At 51.2% G+C, this 16,056-nt stretch overlaps 1 protein-coding gene across 2 annotated transcripts in view; it reads left to right on the forward strand.

Annotated features, from left to right (window-relative positions):
* The first annotated feature begins 8,398 nt into the window (after window positions 1-8,398).
* BRINP1 (BMP/retinoic acid inducible neural specific 1) overlaps window positions 8,399-16,056 on the forward strand; it is an 87,311-nt gene continuing 79,653 nt past the window's right edge. The window contains exon 1 of one of the 2 annotated variants that reach the window (XM_079324325.1): window positions 8,399-8,830. The gene's annotated coding sequence lies outside the window, so the exon portion shown is untranslated. The remainder of the gene's footprint in view (window positions 8,831-16,056) is intronic. The other variant, XM_079324326.1, reaches the window with a different exon arrangement.

The following is a 16,056-nucleotide window of genomic DNA, read 5'->3' on the forward strand; positions in this document are numbered from 1 at the left end:
ACTTGTATTGCACAGATGCAAGGAGAAGTGAGGAGGAGTACAGTGATTCCCTTGAGAATATGTGTCTATCAGCAGCAGCACAGCTAAAAATAGATCCCAGGTGTCCAAGTAGGTCCTGAACATCTTAGACAATAGATCACTCCCTCCAGAGGTGAGCTGGGTGATTTTCCTCAGGAAATATTAAATGCTGACTGGCTGGGAGGGAGCTGGTCTATAACTAACAGGGAAAGAAATGTTTATTCCTGGAGAAGGTGTCACAACCATAAGAAGAGCTTGAAAACAAGAATTGGGCACGACAAAGAGAAACACTTGACAGCCACAGCCCTTTCAGTTGCCTTGAGTTTCTGTGTGCAGAATTCATTGCTGGTATCTAAAAAATAGTGTCAGCTGCAGAGACTGAGCTCAGGGTATGAATCTGCTGTAACAGCACTGGGACATTGGAGGTGACAGTGCTCTCCAGGGGACATCTGGGCTGGTTCAGAGCTGCCATGGGCAAATGGACACCCAGAGGGGAAAATAGAGGAAATAAGAACCTCTAGGGTTCCCCAGACTGAATTTCTGCCTAGTGTTTAACCCACAGAGAATGAAGTGATTGGTATGGAAATCTGAAACCTGCTGGCACCAGGGCATGTCTGGAAGGACTGAGAAGGACTGAGACAAAGTTCCTGGTTAGGAATATCCCTATTTCCATGGAAAGGCAGCAGCTGAGCTCAGGACTGCTCAGGGAGAGGTGTGCACACGGAGCATGTAGCAGTCTTTGCTTTGGGAAGCGTCCAAATAAAATAAACGAACTGGAGTTTTTATACTCACTCTTTAACATGCTGCTTGGGGAACAGTGCCATAAAAGCTGCATCTAAACAGCTGTGTTTCACACAAAGATCTTGGTCCTAGACATCTGCACGGGGTACACACACCACGGCTCCTTCTTGCCTTACCTGCCCATGTGTCTGTAAATAGATTCCTGAAGATTTTGATTTGTCCTTTCCTGTTCTGGCCACTAACCAGAATAGCCTGAGGGGCTGTGTTTATGCAGAGTTTTTTGTGAAACACTTTCAGCATAGTTCCTGAAAATCGATGGCATCACTTTGTCTTAACCAGATAAAAAGTCCCCGATGTAGGTGAGAAATAATATTGCTCAAGGCATGTGGTTACTGTGAGGTAACAACAGCTCCACTTCTCAGGGTGCTGGAATGCTCCAGCCATCAACCTGGTGACTCACTGCATACCTGAGGCAAAATGCAGTTATCTCAGAGCAGCAGCATGCTCTAAGACATGGCATTCCTCACTGGTTCAGATTTCCTCCCAGATAAATAAAAATAATACCCAGTGGTGAAAAAATAAAAGTTACTTTTTATTCCTCCCAATGTGTGTACTTGCCAGGTATATTGGTCCAAAGATAATGGTGATGGTCCATTCTGACCTGGACTTCTGCTGTTGAAAAAGGTGTGTTTAGGTTCCATGTATCTGTTGGAACACGCTGGACTCCCTGTCCTGGAGATTTGGACCCTTAAGCTCCAGAGAAGAGTTTCCCTGCTGTGTTGTGTGGCAGAGAGCCAGGTGACTTGGCCATTATTTATAATCCAGGGAGAAAAAGACAAAGCCATCCCTTCCAGAGGCTGGAAACTACATCACAGGCAGTTACAATGGATCAGATGAATTGAACAGTCACACAGAGGGATGTGTGTTTGTGGCATGACTTGGATTTCTGCTGGGGGGGGCTGTCATTATTCTGTGTTAACATCCAATGTAGGACCTTCCCTGCTGGATGGGGAAATCAGAACAGAAGCACTGACCCTCTCACTCCCATCAGAATTGGTGTGGACTCTAGATGACAGTGGCTCTTCTGCAAATCTTAATCAAGTTAAACCCTCTTTTTCTCATGCCTGCTTCATAATTTCCACACCTCTTGCTTTGCCATCTCCTTTGCAGTGAATTTTATGGGGGCTCTGTGAGATACGAAACAGTTACAAGAACATAGATGTGTTGGAGTGAGGAATAAGAAAAAAGTCCATTGAACATTCTAGTGCATTTTTTGTGCATTTGACTGCACATGGATTTCATCTGCCAAGAATTTTTTTTTTTTTTTTTGAGTGGTCTGAAGTGCTGAGTGATTGCAGATAGAGACAGAGTGAGGGTTGAAGCCTTCTGTGCAGCTCATGATGGGCTGGGAGTTGCAAGCAGTTCCCTTTTGAAAGTCTTAGCCCAAGTTTAGAAGGAAACTAAACTGCAGGTGATCAATACTGATGACTTGTGCTTGGTCCCACACAATAGCAACAATAGTGAATATGAAAGACTGCTAATAAAGAATATGGATTTGTGCCTAAATGGGAAAATCAGCAGATATAGGTTCATTTGCTTGCTCTTCCATGCACCACAGCAAGCTCTATAGGAAAGTATTCAAATACTCTGGCTTCATCCTTCTAAGATTTAGCAATTCATCTCAGCACTGATTTGGTTCCCTTTAGAGTCAACACAGAGAGAGACAATTTCAGAAGGAAATTCAAGCCATGTCAAAGACAGTGTCTAAGATAACAGGAAGATTACACCTGTAGAGTTAAAATTACCACTTTCTGTTAACTGCAGAGAATGTTTAGATGAATACCTGAAACCAAATGTCTGGCCTGTTCTAATTCCCCACGAATCCAATGGATCAAATCATTAATTTGTATCATCTAGGCTTGGCCAGGAACTGTCATATCAATGACAGGCAGGAAACAGCCTTTGGAGCTGGGAAACAATCAATTCCCACTGCTCTTTCTGCCCACTATATTTTCCTAGATTTGACCTCAGAGTGGTTTGCTGCCTCATTTTAAACTTCAATGAAACACAAATCACTATTACTTCTTTCTAACAAGACATCTGCTAAGAAGATGACCAGCAGGAAAAAAAAATAAATAAATAAAAAAAGCTAATTAGAAAAGTTGGATCTCAGGAAATTGAAAATCTCATTCTGCAAGCCCAGAAGCTCATGGTACTCAGAACAAGTGTCCTGAAAGGTGGGTGCCCAGGACAGCTGGAGCTCAATTCTGAAATTATGGCATTTCTGTCTTTGTTTGTTTGAAGCTGGAAAGGGAATTATCTAAATGGATAAATTTGGGATATATTAATCTAGGAACTATGCAAAGATGGGGAATTACCTATTTGGAAAGATAAGTGAGTTCAGAATTTTTAAGGTATCTAGGAACTGCACCGAGGATGATTATTCTGTTTAATGCAGGGGAACTAAAAACTTCTACTAGGAAAAGAAAGAAAACAACAAAGATTTCTCAACTGCTTCTTCCTCCTCTCTTGGGACCTGCCAGCATTTTGTCTTGGCTGCCTTTCCCCACTGCTGAAGACTCACCTTGAACCTTTAATTCTGCATTTGGGGTTGGTGGAAACAGGCTCTACTTGCTTTTTGCCTCTTGGCCTGACCCTTGAGCCCATTCACAACCTTCTTGCCACCATCCATTGGAACAGCCTGGTAGTTGTTTGGTGACAGAGCCCTTAGTGTCACCCATCCTGCCTGGGGAACACTGAGACACTCACCCAGGTGTTCAGGGATATCAGCAGCAGGTGAATCTGGTTATGGGATATCTCTGCAACCAGCACAAAGCACAGTCTGAGTAAGATCACTGCTTGCTGTGATATTATTTGCAGAGGAGAAAGAGGAAATATATTTCACAAGAGAATGGGAGAGCACCAGAATATCAATACCATGCTCACAAAGCAAGTTTAATCCATTTTTAGCCTGTAATAAACAATGAAGTCTGTGAAACCTTGACAAGAATACATTGTGCATCCTCAAGGAGGACAACACAACAGGATATGTGGGAAAGAAAAGTTTGCCAGTAGCATGAGAAGAACACAGAGTGGAGTCTGAATATCTTCACCAGCTCATGGGACTCTGGAGTGAGTTTTGCTGTAGAATCACAAACAGAGATGAAGAATTCACTGTGTGCAGCTGGCACATACAGCTCCTTCTGCAAGAGATAGTCATGGCACTTTGTGCTGGTCTGTTTTGGGGCAGAGTGAATTTCCCTTATATCTGTGACCAAAGCATTTGTTGGCAACACTGATGATTTCAATAGTGAACATCTTGCTCAGCAATGGAAAGGGGGGAAAGGGGATTTTAGTTAGATTAGTCATCTTTTTTTAAGGTCTAGCTGGGTTTTGGTCAACCTGTGGTAGTGGTGAGTGGTTGTTTTTGTCTCACTTCTTTTGCTTTCTTTTAGTCATCTTCTACTCTTCAGTTTTGATTTTTTTTTCTCCTGACCACTAAATTTTCTTGCTTTTATTTGCCCTTTCCTCCTTCCCCAGGGCCCTGCAGTGAGGGCTGGATGGCAGTGAGGAGGACTGTGCTGTGTTGAGCTGAGCACTGGGGTTAACTCACACCCACAGCACACCTGGAACACACCATGGGAACCTCTTTGTCCATCACTGTGGCAGCTGTTAAGTGACCAACATGGACACTTCTCTGCTTTCTAAGTCTCTCAGTTCCATGTGCTTTCTTTGTAAACTTCTAATAAAGAGTCCAAATTACTCTTTCCCCATCCTCATCATTGCCATAATTTTTTGTTTGCCCAACGCATGCAAATTGGAGACTCTCTCTTTTCACCCTATGTGTTCTGAATTTCTGTTCTCCTTCCTATCCTCCCCTGATAGACTAGTTTCTATTTTCATCATGGGAACAATATAATAGTTTGAATAAGTCCAAACATCGCTTTTAAAATATCTGGGGAAAGAAGGGTAAAAAAAGTGAGGATTGGATGCTAAAATTGTTGAAAGCTCCAAAAAAATCCTTAGTGGAAGAAGAAATAGAAATTCTTGTTCAATGGAGCTTTGCTGATTTGGGGTGAAGATAGAGGCTTTGTTCATTGTAGGGAGAAGGTGAGTTGAAATACTCAAGACTAAAAAGAAGAGACCACTGAAAAGAGAAAACTGCTGAAGTGAAATAATTTTGTTTTTAAAAATGGCATCCAGAAGCCTTATCTTTGACACATAAGAACAGACACATAGCTAAATATGCTGCAACCTGCTTAGGTTTCCAAAGCAGCAAATTAAACCAGTGGACTATGCAGTGAGTGTCCATTCAGATGAGCAAAGCTCATTGAACACAACAATACTGTAAGAGAACATGTTGAATACTCAATGCACCAAATAATCTGCTTTTGATACAGAGACAGGCACAGCTCTGGGAAACGAGGAAGCAACAGTGTGTGGGATTTGGGGGGGAGACAGGGAAAACATTCTGGATAGGGAAATTGTAAGCAAAACTACTCTTTTTGCATTGTTTTATGTTTTCCTCTAATTATATTTTTTACTATATTGATAGAAAATCTTATTTCCAGGCAGGACACCTGCCCCAGGAGTTGGTTGATTTTGACTTTCTGGATGGAGGTGTTACTTTGTTGAGAGGCTTTAGGACAGATTTACAGAACCATGAAATACCCAGGGTTGGAAGGGACCCACCAGGATGATCCAGTGCAGCTCCTGGCCCTGCACAGGCACCCCAACAATCCCAGCCTGTCCTTGTGAGTGTTGTCCAGCACTCCTGGAGCTCTGGCAGCCTTGGGGCTGTGTCCATTCCCTGGGGAGCCTGGACAGAACCTTTCCCTGAGCTCCAACCTCAGCTCCAGCCCTGGGGTGATGAAATGTTCCCTGGGACTGTCAGACCTTTGGGTGCCTGAAGAGTATCTTGTCACTTGTTTCCTCTCTCTCCTTCTTCACAGGAATAAGAAATACCATTCTGAGTGGTGCCAAATTCTGCCAGACCAAATCACAGAAGCCTTCTTAGGTGTAGTGAGGAAGGACACCCAGAACTGCTGCATTGGTTGAGTTGGCAGATCCCATCAGGCTGCACTGCAGGTCCACAGAGCCTTTGCTTTAATTTCACACAGCCTCATGTAGGACACAAGGGTTCCCCTTCTATTTCTGGTAAATGCCAGAGCATCAACAAAAGAACATACTGATGATAACCCCAAGTGCCATTTATTTGTTTAAACAAGGGCTTTGACCTTGTTTATATGTTTTGTGTAAGACCTGATTCCTGAGTTTTCCCTGCTGTAGAGTTTCCTCTGTGGCCTTGCACCAGGGGTATCTATGAGAATAATTTCAGTCTTTTATTTGAGCCAGTGTGACTGAATCCAAGGTGGCTCACCAAGAAATGTGTCTTGTGGTTGGACAGTCACTTGGGAAAAGGCAAAACTCGGGAGATTTGGGCACCCTGTAACTGACATAAGCTAAGCTAAGCTTCAGCCCTGTTGGAGCAGCTTGGAGTTTAACCAAACAGCTTCTAATTCTGCTTATGAAAGATTTGCTGAAGATTTAGCTTAAGATAATGTTCTCTAGCCACATGGGATGGGTGTGAGAGAATGACAGAGTGTCTTTCCAGGCCAGAGAAGGGCTTGTCCTTGCAGGAAAAAGGTTGTCTGCTATTGCACTCCTTGCCACACATAACCTGCATGAGGTGGCTGATTTTTTCCCCTCTGTCAGCCCAGCCCAGCCCAGCCATTGCTCAGGGATAGTGTCTGGAAACCTAGAGGTTTCTGAAAACCCACATCATAGCATTTTGTTAAGCTCTGCCCCTACACTGGGCTGCCTTTGCTGATCTGCTGGGGTTTATCTGGGTGGATCATGCCCTTGAATCAGCCCCATCTCCATTCCTCATCTCAGCAGCTGGACTTTCACCAGGGACACAGCCAGTCTGGGAGTGCAGCTGGCTGTTCCAAAGTAAGCTCAGCTCGGTTCTGCTCAGCTCATCTCAGCTCAGCCTGGCCCGGCTCAGCTCGGCCCAGTTCAGCTCAGCTCATCCAGGTTCAGCTCAGCCTGGCTCAGCCCGGTTCAGCCCGGTTCAGCCCAGCCCAGCCCAGCCCAGCCCGGTTCAGCCCAGCCCAGCTCAGCCCAGCCCAGCTCAGCCCAGCCCAGCTCAGCCCAGCCCAGCCCAGCCCAGCCCAGCCCAGCCCAGCCCGGTTCAGCCCAGCCCGGTTCAGCCCAGCCCGGCTCAGCTCAGCCCGGTTCAGCTCAGCCCGGTTCAGCCCAGCCCAGCCCAGCCCAGCCCATCCCATCCCAGCCCAGCCCAGCCCAGCTCAGCCCAGCCCAGCCCAGCCCAGCCCAGCCCAGCCCAGCCCAGCCCAGCCCATTCCCAGCCCAGCCCAGCCCATTCCCAGCCCAGCCCATTCCCAGCCCGGCCCAGCCCAGCCCAGCCCGGCCCAGCCCAGCCCATTCCCAGCCCAGCCCAGCCCAGCCCAGCCCAGCCCAGCCCAGCTCAGCTCAGCTCAGCCCAGCCCATTCCCAGCCCATTCCCATCCCATCCCATCCCAGCCCAGCCCGGTTCAGCCCAGCCCATTCCCAGCCCAGCCCAGCCCAGCCCAGCCCAGCCCGGCCCAGCCCAGCCCATTCCCAGCCGGGTTCAGCCCAGCCCATTCCCAGCCCAGCCCAGCCCAGCCCGGCTCAGCTCAGCCCGGTTCAGCTCAGCCCGGTTCAGCCCAGCCCAGCCCAGCCCAGCCCATCCCATCCCAGCCCAGCCCAGCCCAGCTCAGCCCAGCCCAGCCCAGCCCAGCCCAGCCCATTCCCAGCCCAGCCCAGCCCATTCCCAGCCCAGCCCATTCCCAGCCCGGCCCAGCCCAGCCCAGCCCGGCCCAGCCCAGCCCATTCCCAGCCCAGCCCAGCCCAGCCCAGCCCAGCTCAGCTCAGCTCAGCCCAGCCCATTCCCAGCCCATTCCCATCCCATCCCAGCCCAGCCCGGTTCAGCCCAGCCCATTCCCAGCCCAGCCCAGCCCAGCCCAGCCCAGCCCAGCCCGGCCCAGCCCAGCCCATTCCCAGCCGGGTTCAGCCCAGCCCATTCCCAGCCCAGCCCAGCCCAGCCCAGCCCAGCCCGGCCCAGCCCGGCTCCGCTCTCCGCCCGGCGCTGTCCGCGGTGCTGATCCGCTCTCGGCCCGGCCTCTCTCCCCAGGGCGCTGCGGGCTCCCCAGCGCTGGGATCCGGCGGGGAGCATCCTTCACTCCCATCGCCGCGGCCCAGCCAGCCGGGAGCCGTCCGGGTGGAGAAAACTGAAGGCGTGGGGGTGTAGGGAAATAAAAAAAAAAAAAAAAAAGGAAAAAAAAAAGAAAATTAAATAGATGGGGTCTTCCTGGAATGGCAACCGGCCCCGCTGCCGCCTCCTCCCCAAATCCCCTCGGATCCCCCTCTGCAGACAAGTTTCGGCCCCTCCCGCAGTCCATCCCGCGGCCCTTCCCGCTCTCACCCTCCCTTCCCACGACCCAGGCTCCGTCTGCCCGGAGCTTTAGTCCCTCCTTTCTGCTCCCGGCCCCGCCCCTTCTCTAATTATGTACAAAACACTTCTTAGAATAAAACAGCCGAGCTGGGGCTCCGCCCTGCTTTCCTCTTCCCCATTCATCCTCTCCAGCCCGCTCCAAGCCCCTCCCCCGGTGGCAAGCCCAGCCTCTCGCTTCCCTCCTGGAGCTCTTTTCATTTTTATTTCTAACCCCCTCTCCATTCTCCCTGCTGCCTCTGCTCTTTCCCCCGATGGCCACGAACTGAGCAGCAGAAGAGAGGGGGGGGGGACACAGGAAGGGGGAAAAACAAGCAAGAAAAAGGAAAAGGAAGAAGGGGAGAAGCGGATTTTTTTTTTCCTTGCCTCTGCCCTTAATGCCCGCGATCTGGATCAAGGAAGGGGATTTTCTGTCTGAGCATGAAAAGGACTGCTAGAGCCCCAGGATTTTCACGCCTGCAGTATCAGCCCCGCACCCAGTATGCGAGCTGGACAGAGAAGCTCTCCCACAAGTTCCTACCGAGCCGAATAAAACGCACGGGCGAGCCGATCTCCGCCACAGAGGGACATTAGCATCAGGTAAGGCGAGCGCTGCGCTGCTCTGCGGCGCTGCCCTGCCCGGGGCCGGCTCCCCGTCCTGCCGCGGTTGTGTAACGCGGCCCCTCCGCCCCCCCTGCCCGCCTGCACCCCCGCCCTGGCCAGCGCCGGGTGGATGGATGGATGGATGGCCAAGTCCCGCAGCTCCCTTGCCCCTTCTGTGTACGTGGTGCCGGGCGAGGGGCCGAGATTCGCGCACTGGGAAGGCGGGGAGCGCTGCTTTCAGCTGGGGCAGCCCCCCCGGAGGATGCTCGGCAATTGGGGTTCAGCGCCGGCTCGGCGGGGCTGGCGGTGGGGGGGCAGGCAGCCAGGATCCATCAGTATTCCGGAGTGCCGGTGCATCCCGGAGCAGGGGGGGACCGTCCCCAAGGAGATGGTGTCATCTCCACTTAATCCACCGCTCCGCTTTCGCAAGTGACAAGCAAATCGCGGAGGAGAAGGAAAGTCTGTCGCCTCGAATCCCACACTGGGCTGATTGCCTCTACTTGCAGCGGGGATGGGAGACCGCGGCAGAGCCGGGGGAGGGCAGGGATGGCGGGGAGCTGCACCCCACGGTGCTGGAGATGGGTTTTCCCCGCATTCATTTCCCCATTCGGTGCTGCTTGCCAGGCTGATGTGGAGCATAACTTTGCCTTTTCCCAGTCCTTGGGGAATGGCGGGACGGAGGGCATCTCCGTGCCATTGCATCATCCCCGAGGTCCAGCACAGCCTGGGTCTAAAGCCCCAGAGACCATCTGGAGAGAGGAGGGGGGTTATAGGTGTGTGTTTTGGCTTTGGAGAGTTCCCCCGTGCTGGAACCTGAGAGTGGGGAAGGGAAGGAGGTGTCACTTCTTGGATGCAGTCTCAGCTTCATGGAGGGAGCCCAGCAGCAGATGAAATGCTGGCAGAACTGGTGTTTGAATTTAGCCGTGTGATTGACATCTGCACTAGACAGGACAAGAAGGGTCCTTCATGCTTTACTCTGGCTGCTCATCTGACTGCATAATAAAAATTTGTTAATGGCAATAAATCTGCTTTCCCAGGAGTTGTAGAGAAGTATTTGGGAGACAGTGAGAGGAGGTGGGAGCGAGTAAAGATGAGATGTGGCTTTGGTGTAAGAAACATGAAAGGTTTTGAAAAAAAAGATTCCTTATAAAGGAAAAATATCGATCAGCTCTGCTTGTGAGTAGCAGCCAGCCAGCCCTGGACTCTCTCCCTCCCACACACCCCAGACAAGCCACCGTGGTCTCCCTGGAGCATGCACACACCAAGCACAGGCAGCACACGCCGTGGAACTCACAGCCCACCCCAGGCTCGCACACAGCAGCTCGGGCTTGCTCTGCTGTGCATGCAAACACCTCTCTGAGCTCTGCAGCCCCACAGCTCCTGCACACCCAGCCACACAGGTGGGCTCCACACACACTGGAGCGTGCAGAAATAGCTGCATTGATATTCTTATTATGTAAATCAAACCTTCAGAAGTTCACATGAGCACACGCGTGCTGTCTTCCTAGCGGGGCTCGCCGTAGGTGGTTTGTGCCTCCAGTGTAGCTTTCTCTCTGGCAGTTGGCTCCAGGCATTGATTTGGGGTTTGTCTGACTCCAAAACCCTCTGCAACTCAGCAGAAAACCCTCTGCATTTGGTGTGTCTAGGTTTCTTTTATGGCTCTTTGCAGATTCCCAGGGCTCGGGTATGATTTCAGTACTGGAAAGGCAGACGAGCAGCAGACAGGGAAGCAGGGAAATGGCTGGGGGAGCGGTGGCAATTCCATACTCATCATGCCTTCTCTGATCAGGAGCTGGAGTCTGAGAGTATGGGGAGAGCTCTGCTGGAGTTCCATAGCATTTTAATGTGTGTGAGTTAGTGTGAGCAGAATCACACACACATCTATGGCTAAAACACACAATGCAAGGTTCCACTTCAGTCTTACCCTGGTTCAGAGAAAAACCCTCTCATCCTCAGGGAGCAGATACTCCCTTTGCATGCCCCTTTGATCAGAAATGACAGTGGGCACAGGGGAGATGATGTCACTGGTGCTAGAGGTGTTTAACATCCCCCTCCGACCTTCCTTCTCTTCCCCTCTGCATCGGGCCTAGTGAGGAGACAAGCCCCAAGAGCAGGAATATAACAAGGCTGACTAAAGTCTGTGTTAAAACTTTGGAGGGGAGAAACATATGGTGAATTGGCTGGTTTTAGGTAAAATGTGTCCCGAAAGAAAAGGCACCGAATGTGTCTCCGTTCCCTCCTAACCACCACTGTTTACTACATTGGAAGTGTGTGTAAGGTGGATGCTAAACACTACGTGGGAATGGGTCTGCCAGCAGACAATAGTCATTGTTGTCTGTGTGACAGAAATAGTTCAAAGCCAAATTCTCTCATCCTTGCTCAGGCAGGAGCCCCACCACCTTCTCCAGGTGCATTGCTCTGGAAAGCACGGCAGGAACTGACTCCAGAACCAGAGATCTGCACCCACTTCCCTGCCCACCTCCAGGAATGGATGTGGATTTCCAGACTTTATCCAGGACTTGGTATTTACAGCTGATGCAGAGATATTGAAAAAGCAGGAAAAAAAATTATTTGGGTTTGGGGGGAGGCAGGAAAAATAGCTGAATACCATAAATGAGGGTGAAGAACTCCCCGAGCACCACGAGACACGGGGTTCGGAGGTGAGAAATCAGGGAGGGACAACCCAGGAAGGAAACACAGTCCGTGCCCTACTCAGGCCTGCTCAGTCCCGCTCAGTCCCGCTCAGCCCCATTTAAGCCCTGCTTAACCCCACTGAGCCCCGCTCAGTCCCGCGCAGCTCCGTTAAGCCCTCTCAGCCCCGTTAAGCCCCGCGCAGCCCCGGGCAGTCCCGCTCGGCCCCGCGTAGCCCTGCTCAGCCCTGCTCAGCCCCGCTCAGCCCTGTTAAGCCCCGCTCAGCCCCGTTAAGCCCCGCTCAGCTCCGCAGCGCCAGCGTAGCGGGCGGGCGGTGCCGCCGGGCCCCAGGAGGGGGCGCTGTGGCTCCACGCAGCTCCGGGCGCGGAGCGGAGCGGGGCTCGCCCGCAACCCTGCCCGCACCATCCCTGCCCGTATCATCCCTGCCCGAACTATCCCTGCCCGTATCATCCCTGTCTGTATCATCCCTGCCCGTATCATCCCTGCCCGCACCATCCCTGCCCGCACCATCCCTGCCCGCACCATCCCTGCCCGTATCATCCCTGCCCGAACTATCCCTGCCCGCACCATCCCTGCCCGCACCATCCCTGTCCGTATCATCCCTGCCCGAACTATCCCTGCCCGCACCATTCCTGCCCGTATCATCCTTGCCCGCACCATCCCTGCCCGTATCATCCCTGCCCGCACCATCCCTGCCCGCACCATCCCTGCCCGCACCATCCCTGCCCTCACCATCCCTGCCCGCACCATCCCTGCCTGTATCATCCCTGCCCGCACCATCCCTGCCCGTATTCCCCACCAGCATCCCCTGCCCTTATCCCTGCCCGCATCCCTGTCTTCATCTATTCCCTCATCCCCTGCCCGCATTTCTTCCCTCAATCTCTGCCCCATCCCTGCCCTCATCCCTCCCCTCATCCCCTGCTGGCATCTCTTCCCTCATCTCCTGCCCTCATCCCTGCCCTCATCCCTGCCCTCATCCCGCCCCGTCCCCAGCCGGGATCAGGCGGAGGGGCCGGGCTGTGCGCTCGCTGCCGGCGGGCTCTGCTCCCGGAGCCCAGGTGCGGCTGGACCGGTGCCGGCCGCCTCCTCCCGCTCCGGAGCCGCGGGGCAAGCAGAGCCTGCGGGAGCCGGCCCGGGGCGTGCAGGGATCGTTCACCCCGTGATGAAATGCAGCTACTTCTGGGACAGAGCCCAGCAGCTTTTCCGTGCCAGCAAATACTACAGGGGAAGTGAAAAATCACTTCATGCATTGGAAGTGCAGAGATGAACTTAGTGAGGCAGAATATAAATTACCCAGACCGAGGGAGCTTGTGCCCAGTTGTTTGATTTACACCATCCTGCTTGCAAAAGTATCATGAGATTTTTAACAACCGTAAGGACCTTGGCCCATTTCCTTCCAGGCCACACTGAGCAGCTTTTCAGAAAGGGAAAATATCCACACACCACACACACACAGATCTGGCCTCTAAACAGATCCATGGACTGGGGTCTGGTCCTGTGATTCTCCCTCTTCCCTGGAAGATGGCAGCCAGAGCAGGATGCCAAGTTGGGGAATGGTGCTGAGCTGAGTCGGGGCAAACATTTCCTCCCAGGAATATGTAATACTCCAGAGTGCTCTTGGATGCCAAGGAAGGTTTTTCCCTGCTTGCTGTGCCTCTGCATGGCCACGTCCAGCTGATGTGCTGGGCCTGGAGCACATCTGGGCAGGGCTGCAGTGGGCTCGTCGCTGAAATGTTATCAAGGAGAGAGACCTGGGGAAGCAAAGTGGGGAAGCAAAGTGGATAAACAAGGTACTTCTGTCTGGAGAGAGGATGGGCAAAGAGGGACCACACAAATGAGGTGACATTCCCAGGGTTTGGAGTAGGCACAGGACAGCTGTTGCTGGCTTGATGAGCTAAGCTATCCAGTGCCAGGGAAGGAAAAGTCCTGACTAGTGGGAGAGAGGAATGGGACAAAGAGCAGAAATCAGAGGAGCAGCTGATTTAGACTCGGCTGAAGGCTATGGAAGGACTTAAGTTTATTTCAGGAATGCTGGATCACATCCCAAGTGGAGGTGGCATAAACTGGGCATATGAACATGTCATTTTGGAAGGAAAACAGGAGTCAGGCCCAGGATTCCCCTGAGCCTAGGCTGGGGAGTTTAACACAACATTTACAGCCCCCTGCTCAGGGAGCTGTTTTCCTGCAGCCTTGAGTCAGGACCTGCAAGCAGCTTCACAGGAGAAAGATGTTTATTTATTTTTGCTATTTGTTCTTCTGAAGTCATGTGTTCTACATCCATTTTACTGTTGCCTGCACGGTGCAGCTGGCAGAGCTGAGCTCTGCACAGAGCTGCTGCTGTGTCCTCTGCAGTGCTGGCTGAGTGGCACCAGTGGTGGTGGCAGATTTCTGGGTGTTGACATAGCATTCCCCAATGCTTGAACTCTCACACATGTGATTCCTGGCTCCTGTTCCAGAAAAACAACCAGCTGCACTGCTGATGGATCACCTCTTCCAGTGGCGATAGGAGTTACCGTAAGTCATAGAGGAGTGAATAATCTAGAGAGGGTCACCTGCAGAGGAGGATGGAGTGAATTGCCTTTGCCAGGCACATGCTGCTGTTCACTGATGGAAATGCTGGGCAGAGCCAGAAGCACCAGTACAGCTTTGCAGCCCTAGAACAATTCTGTGTGTGTGTGTGTGTCAGCAGTGGGCACCATTCTGTGGAGTATTTCCATCACAGAGACATCTTCCCTCCCAGAGAGTCATGAGCAAAGTCAGTTCAGAGCTCCAAGATTGCACACTGAGCTATGAGAGGTTCTCACACATAAGAGAAGCTCCAGAAAACCAACAAAACCCCAAAGATTTGCTCCAGGACTTTTGGTTGGACATCAAAAGCGAATATAGGAATAGAGGGAGCTCTCACTCCTATCCATCCTCCACACTCCCAATTTCCAGTAGAGTAGCTCTGGATCCTATAATCTTCATGCCTGAGACCTGTCTCATTGCTATCCTGATAGGAAGTCCTTTACCCTGGCATTTAGAGAAGATCCATCCTGAAGCCTTACAACAGGTCTTCAGCCTGGACTTTTCTATCTTTGCATGTTACAGCTGGAATATGTTGTACAGCGAGTTCCTGTGAAAAGCTCACAGCCTCTTGCTGTAAATCATCACAGCCTGTCGAATCCAGGGCTGTTAACTGGCTCTGTGGTGAGTGAGGATCTCTTTCTTAGGCTTTGATTTAGAGTGTGATTTAGAACCTGGCCTGTGCTCTGGACTCCGCTGTGTCCATCATGGTTTTGGATGCAGTTTTGGCCAGAAGTCCTGAGTCTGCACAACTGATCCCATTTAGCCATTTCTTTACCCTGCCCTAGCTGTGTGTGTGGCTGTCAGACACATTGCTAACACTGGAGACCTCTGTGGTAATTTATCCTTGCAGCTGTGGATGCTGACTTGCTAAGCAGGGTGGAAGACAGGGAGGGAGAGCTTTAAAACCATCACCTCGTGCAGGCAGCACATTGCAAGTGAGGCTGCAGGACCAGAAAAATAAATAAAAGGAGTTTGTGGAAAATGACACAGCAACTAGAACTAACCAGAAGAATGAACAGAAAGAAGCTGTGACCCCAGGGAGGAGGCTGGAGGACCAGGCTGAGCAGGTGTGAGCCCTTAGCTGGACCTGTGGGATGAGTGGAGCAGAAGCAGGAGGCAGGGCTGGAGCAGCCTGGCTGCTCTGCAGGCAGGTGCGGATGGTGAGCGGGTGAGCTGAGCCCTCAGACATATGCTGGGCTACATATGTGGCTCTGGGTCCCTCCTGGCTCAGGCCACCTCCCTGCCTGCAACAGCAATGTTGTTCCAGCCATTTCCCACACTGCTGTGTGCTGAGTGAGGTTTGCAGTCAAAATCAAAGGTGTGTTTTGAGGGAGAGCTTAGGAGGTGCAAGCTGAGAATGAAGAATGCCTAAGAAATACAGAGAGAGTCAAAGGGAAGAGCTAACAAAGAGCACAGTGTTTGTGCTAAAATTGTGAACAGAGAGAAGAAAGCAGCAACAAGGATCCCTATAACGTAGCCTTAAGACGAGCAGCTATTTCTAGAATTGCTTCTTGTCATGTCGTCCAAATTCAGAGTTGCTTCTGCAAAACAACTCCAGGCTTTGCTGTTTTATGCTGGAGAATGCTGATAATGTGTTTATCTGCCATTTCCACTCTCCTAAAAGAGAAGAGTAAAGTATTTGAAAATGATGGACTGAGTTATAGGCCAGTGAATAGATAAATCTGGTCTACCAGGGAAAAGAGACCAATTAGGATTTTCCCACAATATTTACCTAAAGTAATCAAAGAGCGGAAATTTGAGTTCTAGAAATATTTATATAAAACCCTTTCTGTGCAATTAGAGATACATGTGCATCAATCCTTTTATTTGCTTCTTGAGGGGAAAGAGGTAAGGTGAAAAGACTGATTGGAGCTGGAAGTGTTGCTCAGGGAATTTGCTGGAGGATGAGGGATGAAGGAGGGATATATTTTGCTGATGAAGCTGGATTGGGCCTTGTTAAGACTGGAAAAAACTGAGATGTGTTCTAACAACAGTAGGACACT

The sequence above is a fragment of the Erithacus rubecula genome, assembly GCF_903797595.1.
Source record: "Erithacus rubecula genome assembly, chromosome: 21".
Lineage (NCBI taxonomy): Eukaryota > Metazoa > Chordata > Aves > Passeriformes > Muscicapidae > Erithacus > Erithacus rubecula.